Here is a 27,746-nt window from a genome sequence, read left to right on the forward strand (position 1 = left end):
TAATATTTTTCCACAAAAGGAATAATGACATCATTACTATTTATAGAGGCTTTATCTGGAAACACAAATTAATGTCCATAGACTAAATGCAGTCAACAGAATGTATTGTTTGTCATCTCTCTCATTTTAAAGATTGGAGCTGACAAAAAGCAATCAGTAGATTTCATATATAAATCTATGTATCTGTTGCAAAGAAAATCTGTCAAACTCTTCCTATGTCCCTGAGTGGTCACAAGTACTAGACACATGTTCTGCTGTCCACTGTAGTCCTTGCCTCTTCAGGTTGCTTTTTGCAGTGTCTGTTGTTATTTTTCATCTTTTCTTTGGGTATTTGTATGTATTAGGGATAGAGTTTAATGTCTTCATATCTCCATGTCACACAAAGAATTGGGTAGAGAATATTTTTTTCTAGAAATAAAAAAATTCCTACATATTTAATGTACATCCAAATATAGACATTTAAATTTGTAATACTTGTTTTACATTATTCCATTTTGCTCACTTATTAATTCTTTATTTTGTATCATCTATTATACTATAATATCCTATACTGTACTATATTTATTAAATATATAGACATTTGCATATTTTCAAATATATTAATGTTATTGAGTGTTGGCATTTATACATTGGTTCATAGTAAGGCATTTAGAAAGTAAGTAATGAGCTGTGTGCTCTAAACAGCCTTATAATGCATTATTTATATATGGATAATCTGATGGAAGTTTCTTAACTTCATTTTTTTTAGAATTTGCAGGCACATGGATTGCAATTCAAATTTCATTTTCTCATAGCAACATGTTTATTAGAACATCTTACATGTAAAACACAGGTTATACACGCACAGACATTCTGCACACAGCTGTGTCTATTTGTATTGTATTGGTGCTAATTAATTTATGATAGCATTAATCTTAAAAATTTTAGCCAAAATCTCTTTGTGCTTCAATATGCCTGGAGGAAATAACCAATAATCAGGATCACTTCATGTTAAAAGTATATTTCATACTTAATGTTGCAGTGATTTTTAATCATTGTCTACTAATATTCAAAATAGGTACCAATGCATGTAAAGAGTTTCTCAATTGTGTTCTTAATGCTTGTATCTAGACATGCTAATTTAGTTCAGAAGGATGTGTATTTCATTTATAAAATTTATTTTATACAGTATGTAACTTCAGGGTTTATAATTGCAAAAGTAAACAAAATAATGTATACATATAAGGGTGTGTTTTCTCATGGCCTTTTCTGTTAGTTTGAAACTTAGAATAAATAACTTTTTGACTTCACTTTTTAAATTGAAGTATAGTTATTAGTACTGTGTTTGTTTCAGGTTACAGCATAGTTATTCAGTAGTTTTGCAGATTTTATTCCATTATAGGTTATGCAATGAGTATAATTCCTTGTGCTATTCAGTATTTCCTTGTTCCTAATCTATTTTTTATATAGTAATTTGTATGTGTTAATCCCATACCCATAGTTTGTCCCCCACTTTCCTCTTCCCTTTGGTAACCACAAGTTTGTTTTCTATATCTGTGAGTTTGTTTCTGTTTTGCATATACATTTATTTGTTTTATGTTTTAGATTCTACATGTGATATCATATAGTATTTGATTACTGAATTATTGTCACAAGCTAAGACAGTAGATTGTGGTCACTGGTCTTCAAAATTTTTAATGTTTAATTTAATTTAATTAAAATTTATTAAGAATGACCTCAAAATATGTCTATTTATGTGCTTATTATAAAAATATTTTATTGTATACTAGAATACTGTGCTAAAATATTTTGCATTATAAAAGATAATCAAAAATATGAATTAAAATGAATGAGATAAAAGTAACATACTTTAAAGTATTTTCTGTTATATAGATATAAGAAGTCTGTTTTCCTATACAAAAATCTCATTGAATTTAAATCTTTGGTTTATCATGTGACTTATTGCATTCTATGTGTGACCATGCAAGATTCCAAATCCATATTGATTTTATTATTAAATAATGGCAGCATGATTAAATATGCTTCATTATTTTTTATAGTTTTGGCATAAAACTTTGTACACCAGAGGTTTATTTTGATAATGGCTACTATATCTGAAAAACAGATTTCACAGATAAGTAGATCCAGATGGAATTACATTATTAGTTATGTTCTCTACATTATGATGGCCAGGTTCCAAATCAATCTAACCATTATGCAAATATTTTTGTTAAAGTTTTGCTTGTAAATTTTTATTCTCTCTAATGTTATTTGATTGTTCTTACAATCAAATAACAATGGAAACAAATAAACTAATGGAAAATATAATGCTTTTTTTGTTTTTATATTTAGAGCATATATTTCTCTGAAAGATTTTCACTGAAATAAAAGCAAAGCTATTATTTCCTCATTCATATTTAGAAACATCATGTGAATCTTAAAGAAAAAGATAAAACATTTTAAAACATGTATATTAAGTAGCATACCACAAATCGTTATCAGTTTTATACTGTAACTTTGCTGATGAGTCATCATTGAAAAAAAATTTCAACTTTGTTATTTTCTTGTTTTCTTTTGCTTATCTTCAATCTTGGTTTCACTGCCAAAAGTTCTCTATATCTTCTACTGATTTTGTGCATATTAATTACATGTTAGATATGTAAATCCTTATAAGCAGAAACATGCAAATGTAATATGTGAAGAGTCAATGAACAAATGAAGATGCCATTGTTGATGCCCCCAACATGTGAGAAATATTACCCTTCTCTGCTTTCCATAAATGATTCATCACCTTCTTATGAGAGGCTATGAGACAGCACCCATATCAATTTATGACTGAAATGTTAGTAAAGCTAAGTATCCTTGAATTATCGTGTGTGTTTGTGTGTGTATGTGTGTGTGTGTGAGAGAGATACATCACAGTAGATAGTGTCATGCTCTGCACTGGAGGTGCATGAATCTAACTAGTCTAGACTAATCTAGACTACTGAATAAATGTTTTATTTCAAAATCCCAAACATAGAATATATTTCTGAGCTACTTTTAAAAATAACACAATTGTAAAATCCTCAAGAACAATGAGTTTGCCTCATTTTTATATTATCTCCCATTTTGCCTAATAATATGCCTAAATATGCATTCACAAATTAGGTTTATTTAATATTGATTGATAATTCAACCTAACAAATTGCTAAGGTACACTCTCAAATTGTAGATTTTGAGTTATTTGCATACAGAACTCATGCAATATAAATTGTTGAAGAGATTCTTTGTTATGCATATATTATCTTTAGGAATTAAAAAGCTTGTGCAATAATCTACTTTTCCCAGTTCCCAGGAGTAATTCCTTCAGCAGTGGACTTAGAAGACTTTTTAATAATTCAAAATTGATCTCCTTTCCTAAAAAAGAAAAAAGTGTTTCAAATAAGTACACTTCAAAATTGGATATTGTTGCCAACTGTATTAGATTTACCTTGATCTCACAAATTAAAATGTGGTGATAGAAGCAGTGATCAGCATTTTTAACAATCTCTTCTAGGACATTTTAAATCAGACTGAAGTTTAACAAACACTGCTTCAAATGGTTTCAGTATCATTTCAAATCACAGCTAAGTATATTACCCACTTTGTATGTGACAGAGCCAAAAGGGAACTCAACTCAAGCACTGTAACTCCAGAATCTGTGCTCTTAAATCACGGTTATTATGTCTTTTGATAGATTCAAGATAGCATTCTTGCATCTCAATGATTTTTAAATGTTTCCTCTTAAATTATACCAAAGATTTCTTCTATCACAAGTTCCTTATCTGGAGCCAGTCTTTTTAATTAACCACCTAACAAATTGCTGCAAGACAAATAACACATTGAATTAAGAATATATTTAAACGATCAGTGTGGACAAATTAAACACGATCTAAAGGCATGTCTTATTTTCCTTCGTTAAATAGTCTCACAGTAGTCTCATATTCAACACCAGAGTTTTGCTATGTTGATAATATACTTTTGTAGTTTGCTCTGTGTGTTGAACAAGTCACTCCTAATGGTTTAGCATTCTGTTCCAGGAACCTTTTGGAATTTTATTTAGTTCCCAAGAAAATGCAGGATGAGTCTCTGGAGGAATTTTGAGCTTCCCCTTGCAAATAATCTTCCTCTGAATAAGACAAAGGATGCTGGAGAGTCGAATCAGATGTAGACAATCAAAGAAACAACCACAGGGAATTCCCTGGTGGTCCAGCAATTAGGACTCCATGCTTCCACTACCGGGGACTCGTGTTTGATCCCTGGTTGGGGAACTAAAATCCCACAAGCCACGTGGCATAGCCAAGAGAAAAATAAAAAAGCAACAACCACAGTTGATCATAATTTTTACTACTGGGTGCTCACTTTGTCAGCCATCAGCAAAGCTGATCCTTCCTGGCTCTACATCACTCAATGTGTCCCACCCATCCAAGTTCTTTGTTCACCTAAAATTTAAGCTTTTCTTTAAATTATTCCATTGTATTGTGCCATGTTGTATTGTGCTGTATTCTGTTGTTTATACTATTCGTGGTGCCTTCCAAATTGCCAAATGCAACAATAGATTTAGACAAATTAATCTGTGCTAATGTTCATGGATGAAGGTCTAGAAAAGTTCCTGACAAATTATAGATGATTAATGTATAATGGAATAAATAGGTAAATGAGAAAACTGGGCTTTAATATTCATTCACAGCTTCTCAGGAAAGAGAGATGCATCTTAACCATAAAGAGTTCAAAGAAGTGTTTCTGATTATCTGGCTTAAATTATTTGACAAGTAAATAAGATAAACTGATAAAAGTTTGATGAAAGAATGGAGGATATGAATAATGTCTGTTGAAAGAGTGTTTTGGGGATTCATGTTAGTGTCTTCCTGAGTAATTTAATTTGTGAAGAGATTACTTCCTCCTTATAATCATATTTTCATATATTGGAAACAATGGACTGAGTGTTTTTAATAACATACTTCAGTAGATATGCCATTTTATATTTAATTTCCTTTAAGAATATAAACTAAAGAACTTCCTGATTAAAATATACTGAATACAAAAAAGTGTATAAACATTATGGGTAACTAAGACCAGACAATCAACTTTAGGTCACACTAGAAACCTTAACTAGAGAAAGAACATTTAATAGATGAGTAACAGTTGGTTTTGTCTCCACATGTAAACATTTTGACTTCATTTTCTACCTTTCTATCATCTATCTATCTATCTATCTATCTATCTATCTATCTATCTATCTATCACATAGATGTAGAAGAAAACCCTTAACTAGATAGTGAATTTAGAATGCCTACTGTATGTGTCTAATTTAAACAAAAATAAAGTTTCTTCATTGATTACATGTACATTTATAAAATCTTTTTATTTAACAATGTGCAACAGAATCACTTTGCTGGACACCTGAAATTAACACAGCATTGTTAATTAACTATACTCCAATACAAAATACAAATTAAAAATAAAAATAAAATTCATTCTAATGAAAAAATAAACAAGTATTAAATATTCCTGTATATTTTGCCTATATAGACTCAAAGAGTTTTAAGGATTTTTCCTTTTATTTAAAACAATTTTTTTTAATAAGAAGGGTTTTCTTAAAGTCACATGTAGTTAAACTAGAAGGTTCACATTCACTTTCAAATACTTTGGAAGCTCTGTGAATACTTTCAAACTTCTATTGATTTTAATGTGTATAAAAGAGAAGAATTTTCAAATAATGCAGTGCTTTTTTTTTTTTTTCTTACTTAGTAGGTTGTATCAATTAAAATTTTGAGCAGTGTGCCTGTTCTGTGTCTAACTGTAGTCAACCTACCCCAGAGAGAAATTAGAACTGTCAGATAACTTGTATTTTTTCACGAATTGAGAAAGATGGAAACAGTATATGAGGTTGAGGGGATCAGGTATAATCTATCAATCCTGAAAGCTCCACCTAATGAACACTTACGAGGAGCTTTAGCCAGTTTTATCTTAGGTAGTTATCCAAACCCAGAATTTTAAATGTCCATCTTGTCACCAACAATTCCTTTCACACATGGCTTTAAGCAGTTTATATATGTACCTAATACCACTTAATTCAATCATTTTTATCCTTAACCACATCACCTCACACTCTTATGCAGAATATAATATTCTCTTGAATGCCATTCTGTGTATCTTTATAGAAATAATTTATGTGATCTTACTAATGAGTAAATGCTGGCAAGGTTTATAAGACAAGAGGGTACTTTTAGAAACCTAGTGCCACCGTTCTAATATTCAAATTTAGAACAAGTTCAAAACATAACTACTGATGTTTAAAAGGGAAGTTTGATATACCACTTTTTCCCCTTGTAAACATTTCTGTTAATTACTTGGAGTTTGAAAATGCTTTACTTCATCCTGGCAGTTCCCTAGAGTTAACAATCTGTGGCTTGGTCTAGTGATTGTGGCAGAATGCCAATTACACTGCATGATGAGTGAAATATCTGCTACAACTGTCAAAAAGCAACAAAAGTCACAGAAAACATTTACAAGCCAGAGACTTAGTTTTCTCACTGAATATGTAAACAAGACTTTATGTCTCAAACTTATCTGCAACAATGAGAAATATGTTCCCATATTTAAAAATACCAAAAATTATCATATTTCATTACTTGATTTTCACTATTCTTTCATGATCAAACAACAAAGGAATAGAGAACACACTAGAAAAGGAAGTTGCTACTATTATTATTTATTTTTAAAATTAGTAATATGAGAATCGTTTTTCTATATTCCTGAAAATGCATAAATTAATGTGCATATAACTAGGTATATATAATATACAAGGTACAAATAATTTACCTAAGGAGTATTTGGTAATAATCTTAAGCATTTTAAAGTGGGTTAGGGAAGGGACAGGGAAATTCCAGTGATACTGGAGTAAGTTTAAAGCACATAATATTTATAGCCCAAAACATCGAAAACCACAGGATTTCCCATTATGTACTTGTTTGGAAAAATAATTGTATAATTTTCACTTCATTTTTTTTTTGTACGTTAGCTGCTTTGATACAAAATCTATTCATACTCAAAGATCTACAGAAGTAGGATTCTCTCTTATGCATCCTATTTTTGTGATGGGAGGACATAAATAATCCTGACAGGCTTCTCATTCTTTCTCGGAAGAAATTGCACATGGGCCCTTCAATATTTTTTAGCCACTACTCTCCTCCAAATACACACACACACACACACACACACACACACACCCCCCATATGTGTGTGTATGCAATTTCTAATTTAAATTGACAATATGAAATCCCACTGAAAGATGATTTATATCTGTAATTATTCACAATAGTAGGTCTCCACTGTAACTATTGTTTTCTTTTATGTGTGTGAGCCATGTATTGTGTGGTTCTTCCAAAGAGGTAAATAAATCATTGAGGAAATGAAATAAAAATTGTAGAAAATAAAATATAACTAACTGCTGGGGAAATGCTTATATGACTAAACACACAGGAAAAAAATTATAGGAAAAGAGGGTAGGATTTGCTGAATAAAAAATGGGATAAAATATTCAAGATGTATGCATATAAATACAAAAAATCGAAACCATTATGCAAAATATGAAAGTATCATGAGCTTGTAGAGACAAGAAATGGAAAGCAAATCAAATATTTGATGAAATGATTTATACATAAGAATTTATAATTGTTTCTAAATGCCACCTCAGGCAATGTGTCTTCCCTCAAGCTGGTCTCTCCAGTGCAGCTCTTCATTTTCTGACAACCAAGCGTGCTGATGACCAGCAACAACATCCACCATGGGAACTATATTTATTGAAGTCTCATACAGTCCTAAAAGTTTTCCTGCATTAATTCATTTTAAAAATCCTGTTCAATTTTTTTCCACAACTCCATGAAGTAAATGCTGTCATCATTATCATTTTATGTTTGATGACATTCAAGCCCAGAGATTTAAGAACTGTTCACGGTCATAAGCAGAATGATAGAGTGCGGATTTGCATTTTAGTGATATAAACTTTGTATTGATTACTACTTTCTCAGATTAGCAGGTTTGCTAGTATATACTCTCATATCTGTATAACATGACCCTATGAAGGTCACAATCTCTGAAAGCACAATAATATACATGGCACAAATGTAGTTCATCTTGTTTTTAATAACCATTCACAAACATCAAGCCCTGAGAACCCTTAGATATAACTTAGAGATAAAGAAAGATAAAATTCAAAAGTAAATTTAAAAATCAATTGATTCATGTTTTCCTAACTTGAGCTTTTATATTTTGTGTCATGCTGTATGTTACATTCATTCAGTAAACATTGACTTTGTACTTACTGGTACTTACTGTGAGCCAGGGAATGGCAATAGAATAAAGTTCATATTCACTATGTTCAAAGTGAACTGTGTATTCCACAACCACTTTGTAAATTTTAGAGAATAAAGTATTTTTAAGTATTTAAATTGATAGGAGTTGAATATAATTCATTTGATTTCATAGACAAACTTCTTAAATGCAAAATTTTATTGCCTAAACCAGGACTGAGACTGGAGTATACAATGCCAGCAGTAAAGCCCTGTACACTTATTTGATTGAGGGGGACCTCTGTTTGACTGGAAATTTTTAACACCAAACGCAAAGAACAATTTTATGTTAATTTCTGCAAAATGTACAAAAATTATAAGTATATTAGTTGTTCTTAACAAGTAAAGTGATTTCTGGTATTTAGATCTGAAAAAGCTTTCTTCAATGAGTCCTTATGAAGAATGCATTATAGGACATAGTGTAAAATACAGTCAGCAATTTCCATGGAGTAAGGACAAGGAGTTTTATGAAATAGTTTTTTATAAATCCTTCACTGTATTTAAAACAATAAAAGTAGTTTGACTCTGTAGTCATTCTAATTTATAAACATTTTATACATTTTTCTTCTTTGCTTAATAATCACAACTATATTAACAACAAGAACATTAATTCCTTTTATTTAGCACCTGTGGCACATGCTGTAATACAAACTTTGCATACATTCTCATTTAATTCTCGATACATTCAAAATAATATAGACACCAGTAATAAGAGAGAGAGAAATTGACACGTAGAAAAGTTTAAATAGATTGCATGAAGTCACATAAAAAGAAAGTGAAAAAGAAAGTGGCAAGCTGAGCTTCTCTCATTGGGTAGATGGGTGGATGGATGAATGAATAGGTAGATAGAGAGACAGAGAGATAGAGAGAGAGAGAGAGATAGTCAATCAGTCATAGACGTGAAGAGATATCAAATGGGGATGAATTCATCTGGGGGCTTGATTAGGATAGATGCTTCAAGATGGTTCATTCACACTGGACACTCTTCCTAAGGCAGCAGGAAAGCTTCAGAGCCCTAGGAGGTGTGAATTCCTATCTTCCTTGCTTCTCTGCGTGGCCACCCAACAGTTTTTCGACATGATCTCTTCAGTATAATAGCTGGATTTCTTACACAGAAGTTCAAAACTCTCAAAATCACTGAAAGGGAAGCTTTCTGGCTTTCTTAAAGTATAAACCCATAACTGTTAAAAAGTGACTTTTTCCATATTATAATGGATACAAAAATCACACAACTAACCTAGATTCAATGTGGGAGAGTCTACACAAAGATATGAATCCTGGGAGATATGGTGCATTTTGGGCCATCTTTGAGAATAGCTACCAAAATAAGATCAGCCCAGATCAAAAAGAGGAAGGAAAAAATAGAATCTCTCTGAGAGTAGCAGTGATGTATTCTCAGATAGATAAGATATGATGAAAGGAGGAAGTAAATTTACTTGGGGTCACTATATTAATATTAGCATTATCCTTTTCATAATAATTTACTTCAAAATATCATTTAAATTTCATTTTGATTTCTTGACACATGAGTAAGTTTGAAGTATATGACTAAATTTCCAAATGCGTGAGTTTGGATAGACATTTATTTTCGTTGTATTAGTAATAATAATAATGATAATAATAATGATGATGTTGATGATAAACAGTAGTATTTGCAGTAATAGTAGTGATGGATGTAGTGGTAGTAACAGAAGTTGTTTGTAGCTCAGTTGCATGATAACCAGAATACATAGTCTCTATGATTTATGTCCTTTTAAGTTTGTAGTAACGTATCATGGCCTAGCATACATTCAATTTTGGCTGCTGTTCCATTTGTCCTTGTAAAGAATATATCCTTTGTCATTGTTGCGTGCAATGTTATGTAGTCAATTAGGCCAAATATCAAACTCAAGTTGTACAAACCTTTTACTTATTTGCCGACAATTTTCTTTTATTTTTTTATCAATTACTGAAAGATGTATTAAAGTTTCCCATTGTTATAGGCTTGTCTATTTCTTTTTTAAGTTCTCTCAATTTTTGCTTTATATTTTGAGGCTATATTATTATATTTATACAAATTTATTAATTTTATATCTCCCCCATGAATTAAACCTTAGTGATTATGAAATTACTCATTTTTCATAAAATGCCTCTCTCTTAAAATTGATTTTGTCTAATATTACTGTAACTTGTTTTAGTTTTTGCATTGGTATCTTTTCCATTCTTTTACTTTTGAACCTTTTATTCATTATAGTGTGTTTCTTACAAGCTCATGGGTTTTTATTTTTCATTTGGATAATCTTTCCTTTTCCTCGATTTGTGTTTCTCAACTGTACACATTTAATGACATTTAATGTATTCCTATCAAGATTCTAGACCAAACTACTCATTCCATTCCCCAAGATAAATCCCAACGATAATGTGAAAGAAACCAGGAAGATACTCTATTCTAGAAAGTCATTAGGGTGACAACGAAAACTGCTTTGATCTTGTGCGTATTTGGACAGTGGTTTTGGCCTATGGCAGGAGGCAATCAAGCATGAATGAATGAGATAGTTAAAACAAACAAAGGGTTATTCTCTTGCATTTTGCTCATCGTTAACTTGCAGAAACAGTATCTGGCCCTGTGACTGATTTGTCTTAGATCTGTTCATGATGCCTCAGCAACAAAATCAGTGCAGAATCCCTGTACTTTTGAGCAGTTGAGAAAATGATAGTGACTAACTAGGTCCTTAATGTTATTTTCCACCTTATTCAAACTTCCTGGCCTGGTAAAAAGTAATCTAAAGACAGTCAGCTCTAATGTTGCTTTTTCCTCATTAGCAAAGGATGGAGCCTTGATCTGATAAAATGCTTTGTGGGGTGAGGAAATGATTGAATGTGATTTTATGGTACCTGGTGGTCTTCAACTTAGATCTGTGTTCTCCCTACCACTGAATTACTTGGCTGTCCCAAGTGCTGGGTCCCGGCCTTCACCAAATATATACTGGTTGAAAGAATAGCTGATATCTCCAGGGGGTAATGAGCTCTGGAATAAAGTAACATGATATATTATTAACACCATTATTTTAAGAGAAATGCACACACACACACGCACACACACACACACTACTAAAGAGTGTCTAAATCAGAATTACTAGAACTGAAAAATCAAGAATTCAAAATAGAAATATTAAAAGAGCTAAGGGAATGTTAGCATATAAAATAATAACCTGAAAACATAAATATCACCAATTATAAATATGAGAAATAAAACCATTAAACCATTCCTCTTCAGAAGCATTTTTCTGATTATTCTATATTGCAATGTAATTTTCCTCTCTTACTAGCTGTTGTATCTTTGACAACTTACTATTTTATGCTTCATTTACTTCCTACAAAGTGTGGATGATAACAGTGCTTATAGCATAGATTTATTTTAAAAATTAATTAATTTGTGTAAAACTTATTCTAATATTTCTGACAAGTAGAAGGATCTATTAAAATTTTATATTTTATTGTCATCATTATTGTTTAATTAAATCTAGGACTGCAAAAATAACAAGATTAATATAATAAATAGATATGCATAAAATATTAGAAATTGAATATTAAAGAATATATAATAGGTAAGAAAACATGAGGTTTTATTACGCTATAAGTTAAAGATTTATATTTTATTTTTCTGACCACAATATATCAATTTTTAATAGATAAATAAATCCCAAGTCATTTAAAGTTTAGGAAAATACTTCTTAATTACTCATAGATCAAAAAGCAACTAGAATAGAAATATAAACACTAAGAACTAATTATAAGAAAATATATATCAGAACCTGAAAGATGCAGTTCAACCAGCAAAAGGATTTGTATAGGCTTCATCATTATATTAGTAATTAATTAAGATGAAAACAAATGAGTTATGTTTCTAATTTAAGAGAGAGAGAGAAAGAAAGAGGGAGGGAGAGGGAGGAAATGTACCCACTTTACATAAAGATGAGATTAGTTTGAAAGTATAAGGAGGGACAAAAGTTAGCCAAGAAAACACTAAGCATATGAAAGCTGGTGCAGCTATATTTATAACAGATGAGGTGGCCTTGACCACCCTGAGTGACAAAATGGTCATTTCATAGGAACCCAAAATAATCACAATATGTATAGACCTATTAAAAGTGCTTTAAAATATATGAAGCAAAAATAAAAAAGGAAAAGTAGGCCAATTCATAAGCCTATAGGAAGATTCAGCTAGCAATTTTTAACAATTAGTAATGGTTGTGTGTTGGTTAGTATGCAGCCCCTGTGGGCCCTGGTATTGGGGGTTCCCACCACTTCACAGACTTATTCTTCAGGAACACAGGTTCACAGGACACATTGTAGAGTGTCCCGAGAAAGCTTCTTCTGAGGTGCTGGCTAGAGGAGGGTAACAGCACCCACTGCTAAAACTCTCCAGGCCCATCTCCCCTCTCTTCCTACAAAAAATTACTTTAATCTATAGAGCAAAAGGCAAAAGAACATAGCCTGAAGATCACTGTGGAAACTGCCTGTATCCAGGAGAAAATAGCAGCCACAGCAGAAGTCCCCCTCAAACCCATGACACCATTCCTCCTCCCACCTTCTACCTCCTATGGGAAAAGATAGAAAAGAGAAAACTCAAAATGGATACTACTAGTCTATAAGACTTCTGGAAGAAAACATAGGAGAAAATTCATGTGGTATTGATTTTGGCAATGAGATTTTAGATATGAATCACCTTTATAGAAGAAAATCTTAAATTGGAATTGATCAAAACCAAAAATGTTTGCACGGAAAAAGACATAGTTAAAAAATAAAAAGGCAAGCCGCAGACTCAAATAAATATTTTCAAATCAAATATCTGATAAAAAGATTGTATCCAGAATATATAAATATCTCTCAAATCTCAATAATATGTATAACTTTGAGTGAAGAAAAGTCCCAGATTAAATTAAGTTTGATATTCATTCTATAAAATTAAAATCCAAACAAGTCTAAATAATATATTGTTTATGCCGATACATATACATGGGATGATACACACACAAAAGCAGTGGAATAATGAATACAAAAATTTAAAAGCTAGAGTGAAAACATAGATTTAACTAAATTACTGATAATCGTCTAGCTATTGTTTTGAGTGGTGAATTCATGATTGATATTTTAAAATAAATATAAAAATAAATCAAATATAATAGGGATATACGTAAATCAAAATGCTAAGTATATCATTACTGTGGTCTCAATGCTTATGTCACCCCACATTTCATATGTTAGAATTCTCACATCCAAAGTTATGATGTTAGGGAGGTGGGGCTGATCTTGGTGACAAGAGGACTTCTGTCTTTGTGGGAAGAATTCAGCAAAGAGACTAAGATTGTAAGGCAGGTACAGAGTTTATTAGAAGCACAGTATGTGCAAAGAAAACAAGGCAGCCATTTATTTAGGGCAGATTGAAACTTACACACTCAGAGAAGAAGAGTGTGGGCGTCTTCGCTAGTGGGGGCGTGCAATAGGGGAAGCTTAGATTGTTAATATGGGGTTAATTTTCCAGGGTTTAGATGAGGGTGACTCCCCTTTTCCCTCTCTTACAAGTGTGTCATCTGAAATTCCTTATCTGGGCTTCTGCCAGGGACCATTTTGAATCTTTCCCGTGAGCACCTAAGCAAAACCCGTGAGGGGGGTGGGGGAATCACAACTGCAATTATAATGATATTATAATGATATTACAATGTGGCCAAGGTTAATAGAGGACAGGTTGAGATCCCCTCTGCGCATGTGTCAGGCTGGGAACTCCTCTAGACTACAAGAATGAGAAGGGTGCGGTGGGCTGCTTTGTCTTTCATCAAATTGTCAGCAGCCTATGGATTTTTATTTGTTCCATGGTTTTCAAGGCCAGAGTTTCTTGCTCAGATGCTACAAAGTTTCTGTTTCAGATGCCATTCCTCCATGCATCATGGCCATATTAAGACAAAACAAGAAGGTGGCTTTGCCTTCTGCCTAATGCCTATGCATGAGGAGGCCGTTCTTGGGCCTGGACCTGACTTTCCTGCCTCAGGGCCTTTAGGCCGTGAGGATGGAGACCTCATAAATAGAATCAGTGCTTTTATAAAAGAGATCCCACAGAGCTCTTTAGCCTCTTCCACAAAGTGAGGACAATGCAAAAAGCTGCCATCTACAAAGTGGACCCTCACCAGACACTGAATCTACTGGAGTCATAATCTTGGGTGTCCCACCCTCCAGAACTGTGAGAAATAAATTTCTGTTTTTTATAAAGCCACCTAATCAGTGGTATTTTTCTATAGCAGCTTGAACAGACTAACACACTTATAATAGGAATTAAGTTTAAAAAAAAAATAGAATTTAAATAAGAATGGATAAATAAATCATGGTATACATGATTTGGCTTGAACTTTATACTAACTAGAACACCCTGTCTTATGGCCTGTCAAACATGCATTTGTACTTCTGTTTTAACCATTAAAGGAAAGAATGCATTTAAAAATCAAAATGGAGTAACTGTAGTTCAGGCATTCAAAGTGGAGCTGGGTGGTCATTGTAGATGTGATTTCAGACACATTCCTGCATTACTGAGAACTTGAACTTTCTGAACTGCATCAAACTCAAGGACACTACCAACTGTTATCAAAACAATATCTGCTACCAGCTGCCAGCTGCAACCTTATGGTCTCAAGTTCTCCCCTTGTAACTCTACAACAATTTTGGACCCAAGTCAATCCTTGCTTAACAAGTACCCTTACTTCTTGCAGCTCCAATTATAGTTCTTGATAAATAACTCATGTAACTAACTGAAACCCAGAGGTTTTTGCCTATATTAAACCTTCCCCATTTTGTAGTCTGGTGGAACACAATTCAAGTGCTTCTTAAATCTATTCCCCCTAGACTATTGTCCTCAGTTTGGCTCTAATGAAAATTTTTTTCTATTCCTATTATAGATTGTTTATTGATTATTTTCATCAACAAAAGAAAGCCCCAGAAGAAGTCCACTGTAGTATGCATGCCTACTGTAGTCATGATAGTCTCTAAGATTCAAAACCAGTAATACAATGTTATGGATACATATTATATATGCCATAAATGTAAAAAGAGAAAATAGTATAAATAATCTTCTTGAAACTAATGATATTGGTTTTCTCTTTGGGAGGGTGGGGAAGAGAGTAATTTAATTGAGGAGTTATGTATAGAAGACTCAATTTTATTGATAAAATATTTTATTTCTTAAACTGATTAGTGTGTACATAGGCATGTTGCAACGTCAATAAATAATAATATGTTGTAGTTGAAGTAGTACTTTTCTGAAATACGTAAGCATATATATATAAATGAGAGAGTCAGAGTGAGAGACAGACAGACAGAGACAAATAGAAAAGTTATTAAAAACTATATGTGCATAATTCCATTTACAGCTATTAGAATTAGTATAATCATTCAAAATTATTTAATATAAGGGAAAGGAAAAAGTTAAGGCAATAAATGGGATAAAAGATGACATAATTAAATTAACTATTAATCAACTAAGGTTTTTCAGATATCTCAAATTTTTATTTAATATTCATAATGCATTTATGTGATAAGTTATTTTAATTCTCATTCTATAGATGTAGAATTTGAATTCAATAAATTTTTGGTTCTGAATTTCCTGCATCTTCCTGCATGATTGCTTCTAATGGAGTCACTGTGGGAACATTGGTTTCATTTCATAGCTGTGGAAGTATAGGATTTAATTTCAACCAAGAATAACTGAATGAGAAGAGCAATCAAGGAAGGACTTTGGGTTTGCCAGTAAAATTTTGGTGACTTTTTAAGGAAGCATTTTTATAGAATAGTGGGACTAAATTGTTCTTAGGAAAATAAGGCAACAAGTAATATTATTAGCTTATTTTTGTCTCCTTAAATTTAGCTTTGTGTTTTGCATTTTTTTTCTCTTTTCAAGATCTTGTGCAGAGATGAAGAGATGAACAACATTAACCTAAATACTATTTTTTCTGGTTGTTCAACTTGCTTAACTTTGGAAAAACTGAAACTATTGATTACAATGTTTCTCAGATATCTAATGTGGCCCCCCCAAAATTACATGCCTTTGGAAATTTTTATATCTGTTAACAAAGAAGTGTTCCTTCTCAGAAAAATGAAGTGACTCCTGATGGACACTGTTTAGATACCACTTTAAAGAAAGAATTTGTTGGTTGCTAATAGGAAATTTTGTTTCTTCAGTGCCTTTAGCAGCAAAAAGTATCCAGGAGCTAAAATACAGCTACAGCTGGAGCTGACTTCCATTCATTCGTCATTGTCACTTCGTGAATTAAGAGCCAACAGACCATATCTCTCACTTACCTCAGCTTCTTTTCAGAATGAGGTAAGGCTCATAATGCTCAGATATGATAGTTCTTTCTTCTAACCCATTATTTAGAGGCAATCAATTTTGATTGGTGTCACTCTATAAACTATTGAGCTTTTCAAAAGGAAAATAAATTCTGATTGGTGTTTATGTATAATTACATGCATCCATGTTAATGGGACATACAGCAATGACATTTGCCTAATATGGCTGTGGTGTTTTTATTGGGTACATTTTAACTTCTCTAAAACTTGAAACAGCTCTCCTTTTCTCTCATTCAAATAATCATGTTCAACATAAGTCCCTTTGTAAGGACGTTAAATGAAAAGATTCACATTTTCCACATCTCCAAAGCTTTTATTATAACATTTTAATGGTAACGGATGAAATGATTATATGTCTACTGAACTGCCAATAGGATAATTGGTCACATCATCACAGAAGGGAAGTTTTTCCTTAAAATGGATTACATTACATCGATTTATTCTCTCTTAAGAGTTACAAGCATTAACCTTTGAAATGACCATTACCCTTTAATTGGCATTCTTATACTATCCAATGTATCATTAGCCTTTGTAGATTGTGTCATTAAAAGTGGCAATCATATTATTCAGTAAATTATAATACTGTAACAAGTTGGGATCACCTTTTTAGCCCCCCAAAAGCCACTAATTAACTATGTGTTTGTGTCAGAATATAAAATGAAGCTTTGTGGCAAGCAAATATTTTTTAACTGTTTAGCCTATCATAAATAGAGGGTTATACATCCACATAATTTATAAAGTCACAAAACATAATCATAACTTAATCTCGACAAGATGTCTAAAGTACTCTATGTAAGAGAAAACCATTACAAAAATAAAGGCTCCTATAAAATGTACTTCAATGACATGAAAACCTTTAGAGTTTTTTAATATAAAATCTATGATAAAGATGTGAGATTATATAGGTAGATTCCCTGGATTATTAACTATATAAAAGTCAACTTTTCAAATGTGAACAGGCGGAATCAGCATGGCAAAATTGTTTGAAAATATTGTGGTATCAAAATATATAGATATATAGATACACACATTAGGATTTTAAATTTGAAAAATAGGTCACTATAACCCTTGTAACCGATGGAAAGAATATTTGTAAACATTTTTGACATCAAGAGGTACAGAACTTACTAATTAGTTTTCACACACGATTTAACAGAGGGATTCATAAGCCCAGTGTTGAATTAGATGTTTTGCATAATGAACATCATTTGGTATAAACATTTAAAGTGCTTGATATAAAAGTTTTTAAACAATATTCTTATGTGTTTTTTAAAAAAATATAATAAGTTTGGCTTGATATCATGTTTTGTTTTATGACCAAATCTATAAACCCAGAACAAGCTAACATTCTCTAAAGGAATGAGTTTGCTATGGGTTTCATACTATTGACACTGAAGGATATTTAGTAAACCAATTCACAGTTGAAAAGCTTTCCTCCTCCAGTCACCCTTATAGAAATCATATTTTTATAAAAAGGGGAAACCTTGTGCCATCATCACTGATTTCGATCTGTGATTAATTTGTCAGTCTTTGCAGATTTTTCCAATATTTAGTAAAAGAACAGAATATTCTCTGCTATCAGAGTTTTTCCAAAGTAAAATAATTCACTCTGACCTAGCTTTCTCAAAATAGTGAATTAACTAATGATAATGCCAACAAAGATTATTGTTGTTTTATTTCAGAATATACTTACAAAGAAAGGTACTTTGAGACTAAATTCCAATAAATAATTCACAGAATTCTGTTTACTTAGCAGACAGAATGTATGTCATAATCATTATATTGAAAAATTGTTTAGACAAGCGTCTGTGAAGCTTAAGCATTGGAAGTAAAGCATCAGAGTACTTTTTGCTCCAGATTACAAATGTGTTAACATATTTGTAATAAAATAAAAAGATGTACAATTACAGAATGTTTTAGCATGCAGCTACCTTAGAGATAACTGTATCCCTCTGATAATTTAAACATGAGGAAACTGAGACCAAAAGATCTTCAAGACTCATCCAATTTTATGTAGCTATTGCAGAATAAAAAACAAAACCCAGGTAGTCTGATACCTGCTCTTTCCACCACATAGTGCTGTTAAATCACTTACAAAAGTAAACATTCTTTTCTCCTTTTATTTATTTATTGATTGATTGATTGATTTATTGGGCTGTGTTGGGTCTTCGTTTCTGTGCCAGGGCTTCCTCTAGCTGCGGCAAGCGGGGGTCACTCCTCATCGCGGTGCGCGGGCCTCTCACTATCGCGGCCTCTCTTGTTTCGGAGCACAGGCTCCAGACGCGCAGGCTCAGTAATTGTGGCTCACGGGCCTAGTTGCTCCGCGGCATGTGGGATCTTCCCGGACCAGGGCTCGAACCCGTGTTCCCTGCATTGGCAGGCAGATCCTCAACCACTGCGCCACCAGGGAAGCCCTCTTTTCTCCTTTTAATCAATGTTTATCTGCTAAATGCAGGATTACCATTCAACATATGCAAATATTGACTTTATTTACTAGTCCCATTAATTTACGCAAAAAGGCACTCTTTTGATCCTATTATATAAAGATCTGACCTAGATGACATAAAAGTTAAATGAACATGAATAAAATATGGAAGAAGTTGTAATTTGGTGAAAAAAGTAAGGCATTTTAAAGATAATTATATACCAAAATATATGTATGATCATAATAAAAGACAAAGTATAAGAGAATTCAGAGGGACAAAGTAATGTGTCTACCTGGAGTATCATTAAATTTTTAATCAAGAATGAGACCACTTATGTTGGGCCTTAGATATTGGTAGAATTTAGCATGAAAAATAAGATTTTTGCATTTTTTTCTAAATAAGATAGTTGTTTTAATAAAGGAAAGCAAGATTTTTCAGCGCTGAAGAAACTTTCAAGAACATGCTGAGTGCTTTATAACAATTTATTTGTCAAGATACGAAACAAATGTATACATTATTTACTTAGAAGGGTAGTACTATTCATGTTTGTTGTCTGAATCTTCTTAGAGTTATGTCAAAGTTGGAGAATTGAATTCTAATGTTTTTGTCATCTGATATTGGATACTATATAACCTCTGTTCTAAAGTTACTTCTTTGGCCTTTGTTATGCTGAGGTAGTGTCCTTTATTTGTTGAGAGTTTTTATCATGAAAAAGTATTGATTTTGTCAAATACTTCTTCTGTATCTATTGAGATGATCATGTGATTTTTATCTTTCATTCTGTTAATGTGGTATATCACATTGATTGATTTTCATATGTTGAACCATCCTTACATACAGGGTTAAGTCCCACTTGGTTATATTGTATGATCTTTTTAATGTGCCGTTGAATATGGTTTGCAAGTATTTTATTGAGGATTTTTACATTTATGGTCATCAGGTACATTAGCCTGCAGTTTTCTTTCCTTGTGGTGTCTTTTTCTGGTTTTGTTATCAGGCCAATACTCGCCTTGTAAAATGAGTTTGGAAATGTTTCCTCCTCTCTGATATTTTGGAAAAGTTAAAAGAAATGCTGTATATACATACAATGGAATATTATTCAACCTCAAAAAAGAAGGAAATCCTACAATATGTGACAACCTGAACCTGAAGAACATTATACTAAGTGAAATAAGCCAGTCACAAAAGAACAGATATTGCATGATTCCAATTATATGAGTAATTAAAATAGTCAAACTCATAGAAACAAATAATAAAATGGTAGTTGCTATGGGCTGGGGAGTGGGGAATGGGGAGTTGTTAATCAATGAGTATAAAATTTCAGTTATGCAAGATGAATTAGTTCTAGAGGTCTCATGTCTAATATTGTTCCTATAGATAGGAATTCTGTATTGTACACTTAAAAAACTATTAAAAGGTTAAATCTAGTATTCTTAATACAATAAAAAAGTTATTTGTATTGCTTTGGAGAGCTTAAAATTCATATATATATGTAATGTATGTGTGTATACACTTTATATACACAAATACTAAAATGCAATTTGGTCAACCCTTTTTTTTTTTTTTTTTTGAAAAAGAACATCTCTGCTCAGTATCGAGCTGCAGAACTATTATTAAATAAGAACCACATTGTTATCGTCAACTATGATACAGAAAGCAGTTTCCATACTCTAAAAATTTTACTAGAGTTAAGTATTTGTGCTGAGTTTGCATTTGCTGACAGGATTGTGCAGTGATAGCATAGAGGACATGCAGTAGAAAACAGGTTGGAAAGCATCTCAACTCCATGAAGAGAAAATACATTGCAAAACTATTCAGCAGCATGCAACAAAAGTTTGAAAACAGCATACCATTTTCAGTCAGTGATTCTATCTTGGAAATTTTACCAAAAAGTAATTCTTAGTTTAAAAAATAGTGTTTATGCTTATGAGTCATTAGAGTATTTTTTTTTTACATTACCAAACTTGGGAAACAATGTAAATGGATAAAAATAGAGAAATTTGAATACATAAAGTAGACATTAACTCAAAAGCATATTATGCAAGTGACCGTTCAGTTGGAGACGCTTTTAATAAGGATGATTTGGAAGAAAGCCAGTGCTACAGGTATAAACTCGGACTGGTCCAGGCAAACCAAAACACATGGTTACTCTAAATATTATTCACCTTTTAATATAATGTTAAAAAATAATAATTGGCTTGAGGAAGCATTTATAACATTAACTGTATGAATAGTAAATTCAGAATCATCAAAAATATATACATTAAATTGGTGATCTGCTTTGATATTGTAGATATGTCTTTTGGTAAAGATATAAATGACTACAATTATTTTCCAATTTTCTGCATTTTACTAGTTTTTTATATTGAATATGCATTGATTGCATAAAAGAATACATAGTAAACATAGCTTTATTTAAAATATAAACAAGAATTGCCTAAGTAATGAAGTAGTATTACTTGTTCAGAATTCTTACAAAGTTTATAGTTAAGCTATAGAAGAGAGAGAAAATAGCATAAAGAATATATATATTCTGTCCTTTTCTAAGTTATGCAATTCAAAATTACCCCAAATATTTAACAACTTTAAGTCACATTTCAGAACCATTAAAAAAACCTGGCAATTATTCTACAAGTGACCTACAAATAGGTAAACCAGATTACAATTTTATTCTGAGAGATTAACAATTTCTAGACAATGCCTTGAAAGTATATTACTTTTTAGTTTATTTGGTAATGTAGTTTAATTCTTTTAATATATTGCTCAGTTTAGTGTCATTCTCTTAATGCTAACTCACTAATAATTACATACTATTAATGATACACTGATTTTGGAATAAAATTACATTTTCTTACCACAGTCTGTATAAATGAATAGGGAGTGTCCAGCTAATTCAATTACACAAGATATTCCCTGCCTTAAAGAAGCCTACTGGCAAAAGAGGGAATAAAGCAAGTATCTCAAAATGTTCCTTTCTAGGAAATATGCTACTTAATTTTCAATGAATGTGACTGCAGTTCTGTATAGGTTTAGAATTGTTTACTTCAATCACATTAGAACAAACATAAAAATTATTAAAAAATATATTTGAAAAGACAGGGCTTTTCAATATCATTATAAGATGCTCCAATATTTATGTAATAATTCTCAGATTTAAGGTTCAGATATTAATATTTATAAGGCCTAATTAAATTTGTGATCAGCTTAGCTAATTCACAATAAAAAAAAAAAAAAAAAAAAACTTGACCAGGGTTTTCAGAGTCATAGTTCTAGAAAATTAAGAGTTTACAGTTACATGCATGATTTTTTGAAATAATAACCAAATGAGTCAAAGTCCAATCTTCCTCCAAAGCCAAATTTAGGAATTTCTCCCTACTGAAGTAAGCAAGCATGAGAGGAGAAATTATTGCAAAATCTCCAGAAAGACAAAAGAAAACAACTAACAGCCATTGAATATGAATGGTTTTCATTCACCATAATCCTTTCTGTAATCTTGTGTGGTAGGTATTATCATCCTCTTTTGAAGATGAGTATACTGGGTCAAGGAGAGATTAAATACATTTTCTAAGATGCACTCCTAATAAGAGTCTTGAGGCAAGTCCACACTGCCCAGAAACAAACTTTGTAATATTTTTAACCCATTACATTCATAAAATTTTTGTTGTTGTTACAGTTCCCAACATAGATTGGATTTTCTATTCTCGTCTAATTAACTCCTCTCTATATATTTTAGAAAATATTTAGTCAAGAAATAACACACATCTCTGTTTTTTATGTAATTTAACCATCCCAGTAGCCATTAGATACTATTTCTTTTAAAATAATTTTACTAAATAAAACTAAATAAATTGAAAGAAGAAAGAATCCTCTGGACATGATACTGATCCTAGCACTTGTGACCTCCTTTGTTCTATTAGAAAGCACACTGTCTACATCATATCATTTACAGTTAATCTCATCATTTGAATTGAGCTACCTTACAACTTCATTCTAAATGTATCATCATGTTGCTTGATTAAAAGAAAATAATCAAGAAGCTCAATATATCCTTCTTCTACTAATCTCTTTCATATAATTCAATAACACAGAACATGCCTATCAAAAAGAAAATGCAGCAGATTTTTCATACATTTTCATTGCTGTTTTTTTCCCTTAGCCTGAAAAGTATGGCATTTGTTTCTTTGTAATGAATTCACATGCTTCTCTTAGATTTCTTTTCCTCTGCAACAGTCCAATGAGTCTTTATCTATTGCTCCAGACAGCCATCTTCTCAAATCACCTAGAGATGTGAATGATAACCCTATCACCTAGTAGACAGAAACATCAAAATTCTGGCTACCGTTCACCAAGATAGCTTTTTCTTATCTGAAGCTATCCATCTATAATGTGTAAGGACAGAGCCTGCTTTCAGTAATGCAGCTGGTGATAGCAACTAAGAATAGCACAAGCTTCTTTCCAGATGATGTAGGTAACACATCTTCATCAAAATGAACTAGAACCAGATGCTTGACTTCTGAATGACAATTGGAAAATTGTATATTGCATATAAATTGCATAGAAAGACTGAATCAAATAACTAATTGAAATATATTTTGTAACCAATTCTCTAAATAGGTATGATTTGACATCTATAGACAGTTTAACCAGCTTATAATTGTTTTGTTTAATAAGGCAAGTACCAGTAGTTTGCATTTTTCATTACGTAATCAAAAACAATAGCAATAATTGTATAAGTTAGTGAATAAATATGTTTGAGTGAACCTGACATTTTAATGCCATGAAATAATTAAATACATATTGCTCTGTCAGAAAACACACCTCTCAAACCTGAATTTTTCTTTTTGACATTACTTAATGTTATATAAGCTGTTACAAGATCCTGCATTATACAAATTAATCCTGAATAAGCCATCATGATGCAAAACTTACTTTGACAATTAAGACAAAAAAAGATTATTATCTTAACACTAACATATTATTGAATATAAAGTTATTTTTCCCCTCAATAAAATAGAAAAAAATCATAAAAATTATTTTAATAAATAGTCACTTTAGCAACAAAATGATTTATTATTTTTAACTTAAATGGCAAGCATCAGGCTCCTTTTTACATAAAGATGTTTGCATCTGTGTGTGTGTATATTTATACACACACACATATATATCTATATATGTACATCTATATCTGTATCTATATCTATATATAGATATATATATATAATTTTTTACCTGTGGCTCATGCCCTTCCTTGAGGGGATTTCCTTTTGTCTCATATAAAGCAGGTCTCATCAGATTTTGTGAAAGCCTGAGGTTAGCAAAATCATTTTGTTTTAAGTAAATTTAAAACTTGAGTTCCTAAGAGTAAAAGGCAAATGCACCACTCCACTCCATCCTGTTCCTTATTCCAAGGGTCTTTAAATCTTTCTGATTTGTGTTCCAGAAATGGAGGTAGGCTCACCTTTCTACCTCTCATTTTAGAGCTCCTGTTACACAGTTTTTGGCATTTGCAGTAGGGAAGATGGAACAACTCTACACACGTTGTTGCCTCTCTACCATTTAAGCATGGGTGTGGGGTTTTGTGTAACTTACTTAAAGTATTAGAGGTATTAAAAAGGCTTTATTAAATGAGTGTGTAGGCAACTGAAGGTGCACCAGAGTGATATTACCTAATTGCCTGTGGTGCATTTTAATAAACTGCAGGCTCACATATCAATCACAGAATAAATGCTAGCCTATAGAAATGTTTAGATTAATTGTAATGTTAATTGGAAATTAGGGAGCTTTGCTTTCTTGTGGCAAAGCACATCAGTGAAAGCGTGAGTTAGGAGGTGAGATACTCAGCACTGACTGCAGCTGACCCTCCTTTTCCACTAGCATTTTCCTGAAGTGTTGCTTGATATCAACAGCGTGACTATTATTTAAGCACCGTGCTTGTCAAAAGATAAACTAATTGTGTTACTGTTCTTTCCTGAGAAGGAACCTGGCAACACTACCCTTTTTCTTTTCTCAAACATTTGCCTCCTTCACATATTCAGATCTTTAAAATACACATAAAACATTTTTCTATCAAAAACAAAACAGTGACAACTATAAAAAATTAAACCTATGCTTCTGTAGTCCTTGCATGATTATTTCACCCATGAATCTTACAAATCAAGCAAAAAGGAGTGATGTAGGAACAAATGTGCAGCATCGGCGAGGTGATAATGTACACACAGCCATGTGCAGACTGTGTGTTGGGCTCCATCTTCAACACCTACTATTTTATGTCTTTTATGTGTTTAGGGTCTCAATTTCCTCTTCTCAGCTTCCTATGTGTGAAATGATGACAACCACCCACTTCAACTGAAACCAGTAAATAAATCATAAGACTTATAGCTATGTAATCATTTAACATGTTGAAGGAAGAACAAATATTTTTTCAGAAAGTCTTATTGGACATTAAGAAATTATTTCATGAAGTATTAAAAAGCCATTAAAGATAAAACCATGCTTAGGCAAGAAGTATCAAGAAATCATTAGCGTTGAATATTTTAATTTTATTTAGATGAATTAGTGAGTTTCACTAGCAACTCAAGAGTGTAATGTTTAACTGAAAAAAGAAATACAGTGGTTGGTTTGTTCAGGGGTGTGTTTAATTTGCTTATACTACTTATGTTAGTTTACACTTGTCTCAGAGGTGGGACGTGAGGATAGCTCTCTTTTTGTTCACCGTTTAGTGCTCTCCTCTTTGGGGGCACATTTTATATTAAATATATCTAGTAAAGGACACTTAGTAATTAAACCATTTTTTTAAAAATTTAGTTTCTAAGAAAGTTGAGAAATGTTTTAAAATACATATGCCCCATGGGAAAATTCTTGCCTATATTCTAGACCCTCTCATTTCCTTTAAACAATGCAGAAGGACATTATCTCCTTGCCAAAGATCTGGAAGCTGGTTTTGATTTTCAGCTCTAATGATCTCATCTGAATCCTCATCCCAGGAGCATTAGCTGACAGAGACCCCATGCTGTGATTCACGCTGTTTAATGCCAAGTTGATGGGCAATAAAGTTATCATAATCCATAATTTAATTATAGATGATAGTCTCTGCTCTGATTGTAACACTGAGACTCTGGTTTCATTTACACTTCTGGGATGCTTGACAAATGATTTGGGTTGATCTTTGATACAGGGTCAAGGGTGGAGAAATTTTTCATATAATTGCATTCTATCTTACTTGAAAGAAACCTTCTACGTCCAAATTGGATTTATTTTTGAGTTGACATATGTCTGTAGTTTCTACGGTAAGTGTAAATTTTAACAAGGATTTGTGTAGGTGTTTCCTCTTTGCAAGAGATATTTAGATTGAATTTATCATCCTATTTGCATGTAAAAATTGCTTCTTGTTACTGCTACAAACCTCAAAAACAGAAGCAAAATATACTGTCTCCTAAGGAAAAGAGAAAAAAATGCATATTTGGAAATTGATTTTATTGTTCCCAAACTACTGCTCTCATGCAAATTTCATGTCAAGTTATGAATTTGCTGAGGCTGTTCACTTAGCTGAGCATAATGCCCTCCTTTCTTATTTTAAAATCATATCCAATTCTATCCTCTCTATTTTGTGAAGCCCTTTCCTGCAAGGAAGTGTAGTAGATGCTAAGTTCACAAGTAGCCTGTATTAGCACGTACTAGCTATGTGATTGACACATTCACCAAAACTTTCTAAATCTCTCTAACTTCTCATGACAATGGCAATTTAGCTTCTCTCAAAGGGTTATAATGAGTAAGCAAGATAACACTGAGGCAGATCTAGCATTCTCTCAGAAGGACTTAATCAAAATGCTATGGAATATATGGATAAAAAAATGAAGCAGCTTTGCATCGGTTTTAATTCTTTATTTTTGTTCATAAGTATGTATACAGGGGATGGTTTTAATGTATACATTTATAATAAAAATCATTACTTTAGAAAAATGCTTTATACTAAACATTCTTTGTACACTTACTTTCATAGCTAGGAAGATTAGATTTATTAGATATTCCTTGGAAACTGCAATTATATTTAGAAAGGAAAACCAGTTGATTATGAGCAGCAAGAGACTACAGGGAATATGATTTACATTCCAATATCTTAAAGAGTATACTAAGTCTCATAATTGAATAAAAGATTCAGGGTCTTTTGAGATCTCATATGCCAATGTTGAATACATAACTACAAAATTTATGAAAGTTGGATGTAAACATCTTTTGATTAGACTGCACTAGACAATAATATATAAATTTATAGGCAGTACTATTGAGATCGAGAAATATTTACAGAAAAAAAGTTACAGATAGAGAAATATTTACAGAAAAAAAAGTTACAGAGTACTTTCTATGGGATAAACATAGGCTGCTCTACATTAATACATGTAAAGAAATACGAAGTTAAATTTTGGCCTTGGTAAGTCCAAGGCCAAAAGCATAAGTGTTTTTTCTTTTATTTACATATAAATATTACCTATATTGCTTATACTAGTTTACTGAAATTAAAGAAATCACAGACTAATACACTACACATATTACATTTATACAAAAGGCTGTTATACATGTATTCTCTTTTCAATTA

At 32.0% G+C, this 27,746-nt stretch overlaps 1 long non-coding RNA gene across 1 annotated transcript in view; it reads left to right on the forward strand.

Moving 5' to 3' along the window:
- LOC309647496 overlaps positions 1-27,746 on the forward strand; it is a 138,632-nt gene that overhangs the window by 22,782 nt on the left and 88,104 nt on the right. The window lies entirely within an intron of this gene.

This window comes from Balaenoptera physalus (assembly GCF_965194825.1).
Source record: "Balaenoptera physalus genome assembly, chromosome: 18".
Classification (NCBI taxonomy): Eukaryota; Metazoa; Chordata; class Mammalia; order Artiodactyla; family Balaenopteridae; genus Balaenoptera; species Balaenoptera physalus.